The sequence below is a fragment of the Etheostoma spectabile genome, unplaced genomic scaffold (assembly GCF_008692095.1).
Source record: "Etheostoma spectabile isolate EspeVRDwgs_2016 unplaced genomic scaffold, UIUC_Espe_1.0 scaffold00018807, whole genome shotgun sequence".
Lineage (NCBI taxonomy): Eukaryota > Metazoa > Chordata > Actinopteri > Perciformes > Percidae > Etheostoma > Etheostoma spectabile.
Window position 1 is genome coordinate 7,515 of NW_022604482.1, and position 13,055 is coordinate 20,569.

Sequence of the window (13,055 nt, forward strand, 5' to 3'; positions counted from 1 at the left end):
CCTAAGGCTGAATCCCATTCCTTCCCCTTACCCCTTCCCCTAGCTTTTGCGCGTTCACGCGGGACCTAGTGCTGTCCCAATACCTATTAGGACCGAGGGTAAGGGGATAGACCAAGGGCTGTATAGCCCTTGAAACCTAGTGAGGATGCGACCTCACTTGAAAACACACAGGCATCAATGGCTGCCCGTCGACCAGAGAGACACAAAAATGTAAGTACTTTCGGCTTAAATAATTGATTAAAAAGTTACGACAGTCTTGTTTTGTGGTCTATGCAGTCCCGTACATATACGTACATGTACGTATACTTGCAACCATGTTCCTAACTGAAACTTTTTAAAAATCGCTAGCTTGCAATGCTAACGCTAATCGCTAACGCTAACGTTGAACAGTCCCTTGAATGGACTGTATACATTGCATTGATTGCATAGCTATACATATATTAATATTAACGGTCTACGATATATCGCTACGTGCTTCACATATACCGCCCTGTATCACACAGGAGACACAGCAGCTGGTCCAGTTTTGGGCTGAAAACGCAGACGTTTCCTAAATCCTGTGTTCATGTTGTACCCATTCATATTGCATTGTACTGTATTTTGTAATCATTTGTAATTAATTCCTGTTCATTGTTCATGCACTTGTATATTGTTGTTGGCTTTGATATGGGACACTGATGATATGTGAGGGGGGGGGGTTACTGGCCAACAGGCTTCAGACTGGTCTGGAATATCAGAACAGCTGTAGTTAATTTGTTTGTTTGTTGTCTTGTATGTATTTTTTAGTTTTACACATTTGAAGCCTTTTTATGTGTGCGACATGTTAGTTATGGTTCTAATAGTTGACAATGGTTCTGTAACATCATTTTATGTAACGTTTTTGCCTGTTATGTTCAATTATCACCAATAAAGACAGATTTTTGTCAACAAAATGTTTTTGTGAACATCAATGACATTCAAAACGGTGATAACTGAAACAGATATACACACACCATGTATACAGGGTGTATATGTATGTATACACCATGTATACAGGGTGTATATGTATGTATACACCCTGTATACATGGTGTATATGTATGTATACACCATGTATACAGGGTGTATATGTATGTATACATGATACATGTGTATACACATATGTATTGCAAACAGACCTAAGTACTACACAGATAAGAACATCTGCCTCTGCACTACCAAAGTGAACCTAAAATATATAAATATTCAAATCCATATGACACTGTTGTCCAACCCACACAATCAACAGACAGAGATGGCATCTTGGAGGTTTGTGATCAATACTGTATGGTGATGTCACCAAGTGGTGTCCCATTTCATAGGGGTAGTTTTCACCCCTACCACTTACCCCTTGGTTTCAAGGGCCAAGGGGTAGGGGTAAGGGCCAAGGGGTAGGGGTAAGATGGAGAAATGTTATTCAGCCTAAGTCTATCTCAGAAAAAAGGAAAAAAAAAATCTGAAATTCTTCAGGGGATGTAGCTCAGTGGTAGAGCGCATGCTTTACATGTATGAGGATCTGGCATCTCCAGCAGGTATTATGGTAGAGTCTTTAAAAGAGCTGCAAAAGATATTACCTCCTGTGGTAATCTGACTGGAAGGGTTATAGAACGTAGTGGTAGACTAACACCTCCTGTGACACAAACTAAGCAGTATGCTCTCTCTTTTATACCTCAGACTATCAGAAAGCACAACAAGCACTGTAGTGTAGTAATTGTATTACGCTGCAGTTTTTATGGGTGTTACGGCAGGTATGAGCACACAAGAACCCATTTTTATGGTTGAAATAAACTTAATGCTTTAAGTTTATTCTTCACCAGGTGGAGACATTAAATGTTAACAGACTTGATACTGATACAAAGTATAGGAATTAGCAGAGGATGATTTCGATCCATCGACCTCTGGGTTATGGGCCCAGCACGCTTCCACTGCGCCACTCTACTCTGCTTTACAAGGCCAGGGACTGGCAATCTGTAATTCACATTTTGAGGGAAGGACCAAGGTTCCAACAGTTTATGGGTAGTAAAGTTAAACATTGGTAGGCCTTGCAACTATCTTTTATGTGAACTCAACCATTGATTGTTCACAGACTTGTGATTGGCTGGCGTTTAAAAAAAAGGGCATTTTGAGTACAGATATAAACATCAGTAAGGAGTCTACCAAGTTGCCTCTTATCATTTTAGTTTGGACACCCAGTGAGGCTTACCGCGATGGTTTGGACTGGGTCGAGTAGGGTTTTCAGCTGCTCTCAAGCAGACAGCTGTACTCACTCTGGTTTCTCTTCATAACACACAAGTATTTCGCCTTTTACTAAAGACTTCCTTGGAGGGAACGCCGATGAGTTGAAACTATTTTTGGTGGGCTTTGCTGTTTGGCCGAGCCTTTTGTACTTCTTTGAACTATCCTTAACAAGACTCAGAGTCTTAACAGCAGCTAAATAATAGAAGCAAGACGATTTTCATGGGCCGTGGACAGCGACTGAGACGACAGGACTCCCCCTGACTGTGACCAGGACCGATCAAAAAATTTCATTGGGAAGGGTATGGGAAACAAATTGGCAAGACAAAGTAGGGAAAGTTTGTCAGAGAGTAGGATACTGGAGACTTATGGCGTTTTTCCACTGCTGGTAACGGCTCGCCTCGGCTCGGCCCATTCTATGTCCGTTTTCCATTGCAGATTGAGTAAAGCCTCAGCGTGGCTGGCTACCATAGCAACGCGTGATGACGTAATTTTCAGCGAAACTCACAACAGCACGTTGCATACTCGCCGCAGCCAGAAGATATGTTTGTTTCAAAAGAAGCTGAAGGAGCAACAAAAATCACCGCTAAAAAAACGGAGTTTGGGAATTCAGACGGAGTTCAGACGTCGACATGACGGTTGTTCGCCGACACAAAAAGGGTAAGTTAAGGTTCCTGGTAACGTTAGCTAACATTTGCATCTGTTCAGCGTCGCAGTCAGTATTTACTATATACGCTATATAAAGTACATGAACTTTAGCAACCATGATTACACACCAAAACATGTCTGCTGTGTACTGTTTGTGTTTCAGAGCATTCACGCTTTGCAAACTCGCCGCCGCAGACCGTCCGGTGGGCGATGTCCGACCGGTGAGATCTCTGGCTCTGACCTACTGGGCTTCGTATAATCTTTATGAGAGTCACGGAGAGGCTTATGACAACGACTGGGATGTATCTGGGACGGCAGAGCCAGGGGGGGACACTGTCACAGGGTGCAGAGGAAGAAGACCGGAAGTTTGGGAGGGTTTGATGCGCTACTTGAAAAGCTAAATAAAAACTAAAATAAAAAACTTTTGTTATATATATTGTCTTGTTTTTTTAAAGTAACAGTGTGTAATATTGGAAACGACATGAAGCCGCTAGTAGCCCGAACAGTTGAAAAGTGAGAATAGTGCAGAGAGTGGATAATCTGTCGGTGTCCAGCTAGATTATTTTTAAATGTCCCGTTTGTTCTGGAAACACACTCCGCACTCTTGTTTGCTAAAAACACAGTCATAAGTGACGATTCTCTCCGACCAACCAGCAGTCTGCAGGTTTTCACGTCACCTTTTGGTATCGCCGCGGCTCGCTTGGAACCTCGACTGAGGTAGTACCAAAAAAAGTACCTAGCAGGTCCCAGGGACTTTTTTTTGTAATGGAAAACCAAAAAAGGCGAGTAAAGTCGAGACGAGTCGAGTAGATACCACGCAGTGGAAAACCGCCATTAGAGGACTAACACTAGCAAAAAAAAAAATCCCTTTTAAAAAAAAAATCCCAGTTGAAGTTTATTTATTTTATGCATCCTTAACTTATGTATACTCCTAATATTAATATATAGGCTTATATTGCAATCTCATAGCCCTACATGTAGGTGTACCCATATTTAAATGAACACACGGTGGAAAAGTTTATGCAGTGTTTTTTCATTTTACTTGTTGGGGAAAGAGAAACTCTGGAAAAGAGGGATCCTTCGAGCCAGATTTGAACTAGCAACCTAAGGATTTCAGCTTTATACCTCTACAGTCCTACACTCTACCACTGAGCTATCGAAGGGACCTAATACATATGTACGCACTTTCCATTTTTATTTATGATAACACAGGACCCCCTGGAGGGAATTTCTTTAGATTTTGCAGAACATTCACATAAACTCGCAGATCAATTGACGAGAATCCCACCCAGAAAAGGGATTTTACACCTGGAATGAGCCATTTTTAATTTCCTGTGGGGGTCCAAGTGGGACCGAGTGCAAAGAAGAGGGACAAAGAAGCCAAAGGAGAAAGGAGGGAAAGGGGAGCAGATTTACAGCTATACACATAACAGCAGCCACGGCCCCATCCAGAAATCCTAAGACTGCAGTTATGGCACGGTTCTGGATGGGATCATACCTCAGAAGATTGAAGATCTTGTAGCGGCCCCTCGGATTTATGGACTCAGACGCAGAGAGTTACAAACGGGTGTCACTTTAATTCTACTTCTTAAGGAGCACCAGGCACCATTTGTATCATGAACACCGTGAAAACTACAGAAAACACAAGTACAAAATGTTTCAATGTTAATTCACAAACAATTAAAATATTAATCATATTCACATATTAATCGTACCTTATTCCGCTCTCCGAGGGCGCTAATCAACGAGTTTCCCTCCATTAACTTGCATGCTCTCTAGCTTGACACATTCTCACAGTTGGAGCTCTTAGAAATACCATGTGCGAACAACGAGAATAATAAAGTAAATCACAATGCGAACCTTTTCTTTACAAAATTCAAATGGATGAATGATTAATAACTTACAAGTTTTACCGCTCTGACGATGCGTGAGCAACACATTGTGAAGAGAGTATGACCAGAAGTGTAGCGTCAAACAAAATACAAGAAGAAGAAAATGGCGCTTTTCAAAATAAAAGCAGAACCGACCACAAATAACACTAGAACTGCAATGTATTGTTAACATAAAAAATATAATACTGTGTAGGAGAATAGAATTGCAATTTATCAGAGACATTTACAGATCTTACCCTTTGATCTTAAAGTACCTGGTAGGGATGAGCGAGTACAGCATTATCTGTATCTGTATTTGTACTCGGACTGGGGCCTAACCCGGAAGTGGACAGGGTTTAACCCGGAAGTGGGTTGGGTTGTCTGGAAATCGGCGGGGCTTTAACCAGTATGTTATTTTAAGCATGCAATAGATACGGGTTGAACAGAAATTGTTGTATTTATTGCTGATTAGAAAAGTATTTCCATGACAACACAAGGAATCTTTTTGTGTGTAGGGGAGGGGTACTGTGACTAGCCTATCACAGATAGTGTAGGGGAGGGGTACTGTGACTAGCCTATCACAGAATAGTGTAGGGAGGGGTGCTGTGACTAGCCTATCACAGAATAGTGTAGGGGAGGGGTGCTGTGACTAGCCTATCACAGAACGCAGACACAGTCAGCTACACGTCAGTCAGATTTTCTAACAATCCGAGCACAGATATGGACTCGTATTACTCGTATTATTCTTGTATTTGGCAAAAGTGCTTTATCCATACCAGATACTCGTTTCTGCCGAGTATCCGGCTCATCTCTAGTGTCTAACAACTCTGTGCACTTTACCCATGTCCTGCTTTACTCAGCAGTTGAAAAGGATTTGTGCAAATTTGTATAGCACAGTGTTGTGGGATGTCGTGACCTCCTTGCATTTATGTTAATTAATGCAAAAATCAGTCTCAATGCCCAGATGGGTTGCAAGATTTGCAGTGAATATCACATTGTCTAGTGATGGTGGTGTAGTAGTGAGCATAGCTACCTTCCAAGCAGTTGGTTTATCACCACTTTTTGAGTTGTCGTGGTCGAGTGTTTAAGGCACTGGACTAGAAATCCATTGGGGTCTCCCCACGAAGGTCCAAATCTTGCCGACAATGAAAGGCATCCTTAGCGTTGGTAGCAAACCAATGACACATCACATTATAAAAAATCTCCGTTGTGCCTTCGTGAACAATATTGTATTATCCCATAGGTACTGGAAGCCTGATTTAGGGTCTTAGCCATGCTGAACACAGCCTGAGCCAAGGCCCGCTTTCCCCTCATGAGTCACCCCAGTGGGCGCTGTAGATCACTGCCTGATAAAGCCAACAGAACCACATTATCTGCAAAGACCATAAAAGGAATTCTAAGGTGCCCAGACTTGACACACTGCTGCGCCTTGAGACGTGTTGTTCATGTCCAGGAGTTGTACTCTTTCCATCGCTTGACAATATTCCCTTTTAGGATCAAGAGTTCTTCTCCCACGCTGAACACAGGCTGAGCCAAGGGCCACTTTCCCCTCATGAGTAGTCCAACGCGTTCTCCGGGACTTCCTTGAGTCCTTGTAGTATTGTGACAGGCGGAGATACTGTCCATTATACTAACGAGGAATGGCCAAGTTTAAAATTTGGCACATCATTCGATAGGTGGCGCTACTCCAGCATTAGGCCACATCCACTTTTGTACTTTATAGTACAAACCTTAAAGTAAATGGTTGTTTTTTTCAATTCTTCTGGTCACACTTGGCACTATTCCACAACTTTTGTCTGTAGTTCTCTATTTTGTCAGGGCTTAACTCTGTCTAACGCAACTCTTTTTTTTGTTTCTTGTTATGTCCCGGCAAGAAATATTATTCTTTTGGGTCGTCTGTCCATCTCTACATCAGAATCAGAAATACTTTATTGATCCCCGAAAGGAAACTTTGGAAAAACAAGATCCTTCAAGCCGGATTTGAACCAGCGACCTAAGGATTTCAGCTTTATGCGTCTACAGTCCTCCGCTCTACCAACTGAGCTATTGAAGGGAATTAGCACATACTTATGCACTTCCCATTCTTGTGAATGTGAAAACATAGGACCCCCTGGAGGGAATTTCTGACTCATCAGGGGCTGATAGAGCACACTTTGAGTCTCAATGCCCAGATGTATTACAAGATTTGAAGTGAACAGTGCATTGCCCAGCGATGGTGGTATAGTGGTGAGCATAGCTGCCTTCCAAGCAGTTGACCTGGGTTCGATTCCCAGCATCGCAGTAGCTTTCTTTGAGTTGTGTTACTTGCTTTTTTTTTACAAGAAGTCAACAGAAAGGTTACTTGCCCAACCTGGTTTGATAAAATCTCTTTGAGCTGCATGATTATGGCCAAAATGATAACGACAATTACTTTGATCAATATGGAGATCACGATTAATTATCACAATTATTTGTTGATTTTCTACTCCAAAGTGCTGGAAAGGAAGGTTTCAGGTTGAACCTCAGGTTAACAAGGAACAATCCAGCAAGGTGATTGATGGATGATTTTAGTTACTTCACCAAGTTCAGGCCAAATGACACAGCTGTAAGAGACCACATTGGTTGCCTTCCAGCTATGTAATATATGCAAATGGCAGTGGTGGGATTTGAACCCACGCCTCCAGAGAGTGGAGAGTGAGCCTTAATCCAGCGCCTTAGAGCACTCGGCCACACTACCTGCAAGTACCAATACTCCACATCGTGACAGAAACAGGGGCCGTAACTAACGGTATACTTTATTAAAAAATGCTAATACTTTATTAAAAAAATTTATCACACTTTTTCATTTTTCTCTGGCATTGTTGATTAGAATATTGTAACCAGCATTAAGTGAGTAGGTTTAGGTCTGTGTGAATATGGGCTGAGCATTTACCTGGGCTGAATTTGTGAACATCTTCTTTTGCATATTCACTGTAAAGAGCCATTACTCCTCCAACTGCCAACTATTGTTCCAGAGACAATAGGATATACAGTTTTAGATTGCAAGGTAACTGTCCAAGACCAAAGACTACACGGAAATACCTCAAGTGATCAAAACAGTTTGCCAAAATTCGCAGCACAGATATAAAACCACTCTTTAAAATATGTTCATGTACCATTCAAAAACAAAAGTACAATCATAAAACACATACTACTTAGATACTGCAGCCATCCTGATCACATCCATGGGGGGATCTGTATGTGGTTTCTTACCAGCAAGTTTCTGGAGGTCCAAATAGCATCTTTGATGGCAACAAAGGTTAGCCACTGTGTGAGCCACAAAGTGTATAGCTGTAAATCTGCTCCCTAAAAACAATAACAGGTCCGGCACTCCTTTCCCTCTTTTCTCCTTTGGCTTCTTTGTTAGCTAAAAACGTCCCTGGGTGGACTTGAACCACCATCCTTTCGGTTAACAGCCGACTGCGCTGACCTATTGCGCCACAGAGACTGCGCTTGTTGGACATTTTATGAGCGGGAGCTCGATCTTTAAGCCACAAACATTTGCTTTATGGCTTTTTGAAGTTGAGCTGCACATGTATGCTTATCAGGCTATTTTCCTGTTACTCAGAAATTGAGGAAGCTGACTCATGCGGAAATGTAGAAGCTGGACGTGCATTGTACTGTTCTTACATGTCACTTGGATTCTGACTTTGAATTCAAATATTTGGCATCCAAGAATATTCCGGAACTGATGATGTATCAGTCATTGTGCTGGTGGTTTCTTGGTCACAGCAAGCTTGATCATTGACATACAGTTGCACGCCCCGTATCACAAAACTGTTGGGTGGGGCCTTATGTATTTGCTTGTATTACATCAAGTGACCTGCATACCAACCACCATCAGAGATGGCAAAAGTACTCACTGCCCGTACTCAAGTAGAAGTACATATAATTGTGTTAACAAATACTCTGGTAAAAGTAGAAGTACTGATTTAACTTCTTTACTCAAGTAAAAGTACCAAAGTACAGGCTTAGCAATTAACTTAAAAAGAGTAAGAAGACTCGCCCCAATGGTGCTATTAAAAACCTCCTTCACCATTCTGGCTGGGACAATGTCTAAGGGACAGTTGGTAGGTTTCATGTGTTGTACAACCTCAACACAGGCTTCAATTCCTCAAACACAGCTGAGTGTGTAGGAGAAGCAGATACAATACCTTAAAATTAGCACTGGTAATTTCCCAGATAGATGCTACTTTGTCAATAAAATAACCAAGACATTTCTCACATGTACTAATTGACACATCTGTTGGAGCAGAGGTGCATGGATTTATGACGGAGTTAATAGTATTAAATAACAATCTAGGTTTGTGGCAATTGCTAGCTATGACAGAAGAGAGATGCTGCATCTTCACCACCTTCACAGCATTCTGGTATGTGATAGACTGTCCCTTAATACACCCAGTGTCACATGTAGATTGTCTTTCCATCTTTGTTCAACTTGTCTGCAGTGTTGCCTGAGGGCCCACTTGGTGTCATTTAGCCAGGGGTCCGCCTTAGGTTTAACAGCTTTAATCCGATAAGGGGCAATAGAGTCTAGGATTTCAGTGCATGTGGAATGGAACACAGAGAGAATGTTATCTGGGGAAGAGGGAGAGACCAGACCCTTCTTGGCATAAAACTGTGAGCTCACAAACGCAGATGCAAACTCTCCAGCTGAAGAGGAGGTGATGCAGCGGTGCCTAGAAGCTGAGGAGACAGGCTTAATTGCGGGTGGTGGAACATGTCTATGTCTGTGGATCCTCATGGAGGCAGCTTGATTGATTGTTATGCTCCCTTATTTGTGCGATATAACCAAGATCTAATTTTTTATCAAACCGGGTTGGGAGAGTAACCTTTCTGGTTACTTCTTGACAAACAAAGCAAGTTACGTCACTCAAAGAAAGTTACTGGCTGGGAATCAAAGCCATATCAACTGCTTGGAAGGCAGCTATGCTCACCACTATACCACCATCGCTGGACAATATAACGTTCACTGCAAATCTTGCAACACATCTGGGTATTGAGACTGAAAATAAATGCTCAGAGATGCATTGGTGGCTTCCATTACCTATGATATATTACAAGATTGTCCATGACGGCACATCTGCCATTTGGTATAATGAGATTTGTGATAACCATTAAATTATGGCTTTCGTTGTCGGCAGGACTCGAACCTGCGAGAGGAGACCCCAATGGATTTCAAGTCCATCACCTTAACCACTCGGCCACGACAACATGAAAAGCAGTGTAATACTGATTTACAGTAATATTGATAACCTATTCAAGGCAAGGAAGCTTTATTTGTATAGCACTTTTTAGCCACAGAGCAATTCAAAGTACTTTACACAAAAACAGTTAAAAAATAAAATCAGATAAAACACAAGAAGAAAATTTACAGTGCAGTATACGAAATCAAACATTAAAGAAATTAACAACCATTTAAAGAAAGGCAGCATCAAAAGGAAAGGTCTTCTGCCTTCAGCGTTCTAAATCACCTGCAGCTGTCTGATTGATTTTTTAGGGAGACCTGTAAAGACCCCGTTACAGTAGTCAAGTCTACTGAAGATGAAAGCATGGACCAGTTTTTCCAAATCCTGTTGACACATAAGTCCTTTAACACTTGACATATTCTTAAGGTGATAGTAGGCTGACTTTGTAATTGTCTTAATGTGGCTGTTCAGGTCTGAGTCCATGACTACACCAAGATTTCTGGCTTTGTCTGTTGTTTTTAACATTGTTGTTTGAAGCTGAGCGCAGACTTTAATCAAAAGTCAAAAAATCTGAAAATCTTCAAGGGAATGTAGCTCAGTGGTAGAGCTCATGCTTTACATGTATGAGGACCTGGTATCTCCAGCAGGTATTATGGTAGAGTCTTTAAAAGAGCTGCAACAGATATTACCTCCTGTGATAATCTGACTGGTAGGGTTATAGAACGTAGTGGTAGGCTAAGACCTCCTGTCACACAAACTAAGCGGTCAGCTCTGTCTTTTATACCTCAGACTATCAGACAGCAAAACAAGCACTTTAAATGTACATTTTTTACAGTTTCTATTTTACCGTATTTATGTACTTGCACTGTAGTATATTTGTTGTATTATACTCTGGTTTTTATGGGTGTTACGGCGGGTATGAGCACTGTAGTTTCCATTTTTATGGACGAAATAAACTTAACATGTCATTAGGTTTACTCTACAGCAGGTGGAGACATTTCACGTCAGACACTTGCAGCAACAGACACTTTGTTAGACATCAACAGACTGGAAATAGACCTAAGTTGGCTAGTGATTGTTGCTTTTTCCTCTTTGTTGTTATTTTTGTGTGCCTTTAATGTCACACATGTGGATATTATGAAATAAACTGCATAGAAAACCTTTTAGGAAGTGTAAAGGTTCCATGGTGTAATGGTTAGCACTCTGGACTCTGAATCCAGCAATCTGAGTTCAAATCTCAGTGGAACCTGGTTTTTAAGCCACAGCACCGGTGAAAAAGATCAACCTTTCAACTTTCCACATCTAGTTTAAAGTAAGCTAACAGGTTTAATGTCCTTGGCCATTTAGACTGTAAACAGTACGTTGGTGGGGGCATGTTGAGGAGTCACCTGCTTGTTAATGTAATTGAAGGAGCTCCAAATTTTACAGTATTGACTGGAAGTGATAGGCTTTGAGTAACATGGGGGATACACACTTTGCATTCAGTCTCGTAATCACTATAAAAATTAGGTATCACTGAAATTTGAACATGTGTTGCTGCAGTCAGAGTATACAGTGTTCATCCTGAATGGGCCAGTATAGTGCATCAGAACTGCTTGTTGATGGTCTATTAGCTTTGGAACCCCCCTTTCCCCACAGCTTTCAATTGTCAGATATGGGTGGGGGAGTGGGCACTGTGTCCAACCTTTTCTGTGTAAAAAAAAACACTAAAGAAGTCTCTTGGATTAAAGACAAAACCTCTGCGGAGAACCTTTTACCAAATCCAGGTGCCCTTGGCATAGTTCTGATCTTTTGGGGTTTAGCATGGATCAGGAACCAACACATCTGGACTCAATGTGGGCATTGTAAGACAATATTTGACACATTTACACCATGAAGACAGTTATCAGTTTATTTCCCATCTGGCAGGTGTAATTGTGGACACAGTTGGACATTTTGAAGATAATTGCACAATATTGACCCAATTGTCAGTCTATTTCCCATCTGACAATCAGAAAGGGTGATGCAACAAGAAATTACCAGTCCAAACCATCGTGGTAAGCCTCACTGGGTGTCCAAACTAAAATGATAAGAGGCAACTTGGTAGACTCCTTACTGATGTTTAAATCTGTACTCACAATGCCCTGTTTTTAAAACACCAGCCAATCACAAGTGTTACATGTGAATAATCATTGTGTGAGTAATCAGGAAGCTCACATAAAAGATAGTTGCAAGGTCTACTGAATGTTTAACTTTGTAACCCGTAAACTGTTGGAACCTTGGGCTTTCCTTCAAAATGTGAATTGAAGATATTCCAGTCCCTGGACATGTAAGCAGAGTGGCGCAGCGGAAGCGTGCTGGGCCCATAACCCAGAGGTCGATGGATCGAAACCATCCTCTGCTAATTGCTATCTAGTCTACCACTACGTTCTATAATCCTACCAGTCAGATTACCACAGGTAATCAACCATATCTGTTGCAGCTCTTTTAAAGACTCTACCATAATACCTGCTGGAGATGTCATGTCCTCATACATGTAAAGCATGAGTTCTACCACTGAGCTAAATCTCCTGAAGATTTTCAGATTTTTTGACTTTTTTCTGAGATAGACTTAGACTTATCTTTATTAATCCTTTTGGGATGACTCCCGCAAGGAAATTGAAATATCACTGAATAAAAGAAGAAACCTGGGTAAAACATGTAATGTTAATGTTGTAAATGGCTTCAAAACCTGTAAATGCAACTGTGGTGGCTGGAAATCAAACCTGGGAAAAATGATTGCACTGCTACGGTATAAATCACAGTCGAAAAGTAACACATCTGTTGCCTTTCTGCTGGACAATACAACGATCAATGCAAACGTGGTAACACAGACTGAAGCAATTCTGGGACATGGATGCACACAAATGGAAAGATAAAGGAGAGAGGAGCTCAGTGTGTCAAAGGAAGTCCCCCGGCAGTCTAAAACTATCACAGTGTAATTAAGAAAGACAGGGTAAAGAGAGGAGCCTGGTTGGGCTAGAACTCTCCCCTGCTGGATTGAGCTGTACTGCACCGCCTTCCTCTAGTTTTATATTGTGTTATGTTTACTCTTAAAT

The 13,055-nt window shown here is 41.5% G+C and overlaps 6 non-coding genes across 6 annotated transcripts; 3 read left to right on the forward strand and 3 right to left on the reverse strand.

Annotated features, from left to right (window-relative positions):
• The first annotated feature begins 2,280 nt into the window (after positions 1 to 2,280).
• LOC116682523 (U5 spliceosomal RNA) lies at positions 2,281 to 2,395 on the forward strand. Its single transcript, XR_004330443.1, has one exon. It is a non-coding gene; the product is annotated as a U5 spliceosomal RNA (small nuclear RNA).
• A 4,341-nt stretch (positions 2,396 to 6,736) lies between these two features.
• Positions 6,737 to 6,824, reverse strand: trnay-gua (transfer RNA tyrosine (anticodon GUA)). Its single transcript is given in 2 exon segments — positions 6,737 to 6,772; positions 6,788 to 6,824. It is a non-coding gene; the product is annotated as a tRNA-Tyr (tRNA).
• Positions 6,825 to 8,163: 1,339 nt separating this feature from the next.
• trnan-guu (transfer RNA asparagine (anticodon GUU)) lies at positions 8,164 to 8,237 on the reverse strand. Its single transcript has one exon. It is a non-coding gene; the product is annotated as a tRNA-Asn (tRNA).
• A 1,684-nt stretch (positions 8,238 to 9,921) lies between these two features.
• Positions 9,922 to 10,003, reverse strand: trnas-uga (transfer RNA serine (anticodon UGA)). Its single transcript has one exon. It is a non-coding gene; the product is annotated as a tRNA-Ser (tRNA).
• A 1,152-nt stretch (positions 10,004 to 11,155) lies between these two features.
• On the forward strand, positions 11,156 to 11,227 carry trnaq-cug (transfer RNA glutamine (anticodon CUG)). Its single transcript has one exon. It is a non-coding gene; the product is annotated as a tRNA-Gln (tRNA).
• Positions 11,228 to 12,289: 1,062 nt separating this feature from the next.
• Positions 12,290 to 12,361, forward strand: trnam-cau (transfer RNA methionine (anticodon CAU)). Its single transcript has one exon. It is a non-coding gene; the product is annotated as a tRNA-Met (tRNA).
• Positions 12,362 to 13,055: the final 694 nt, after the last annotated feature.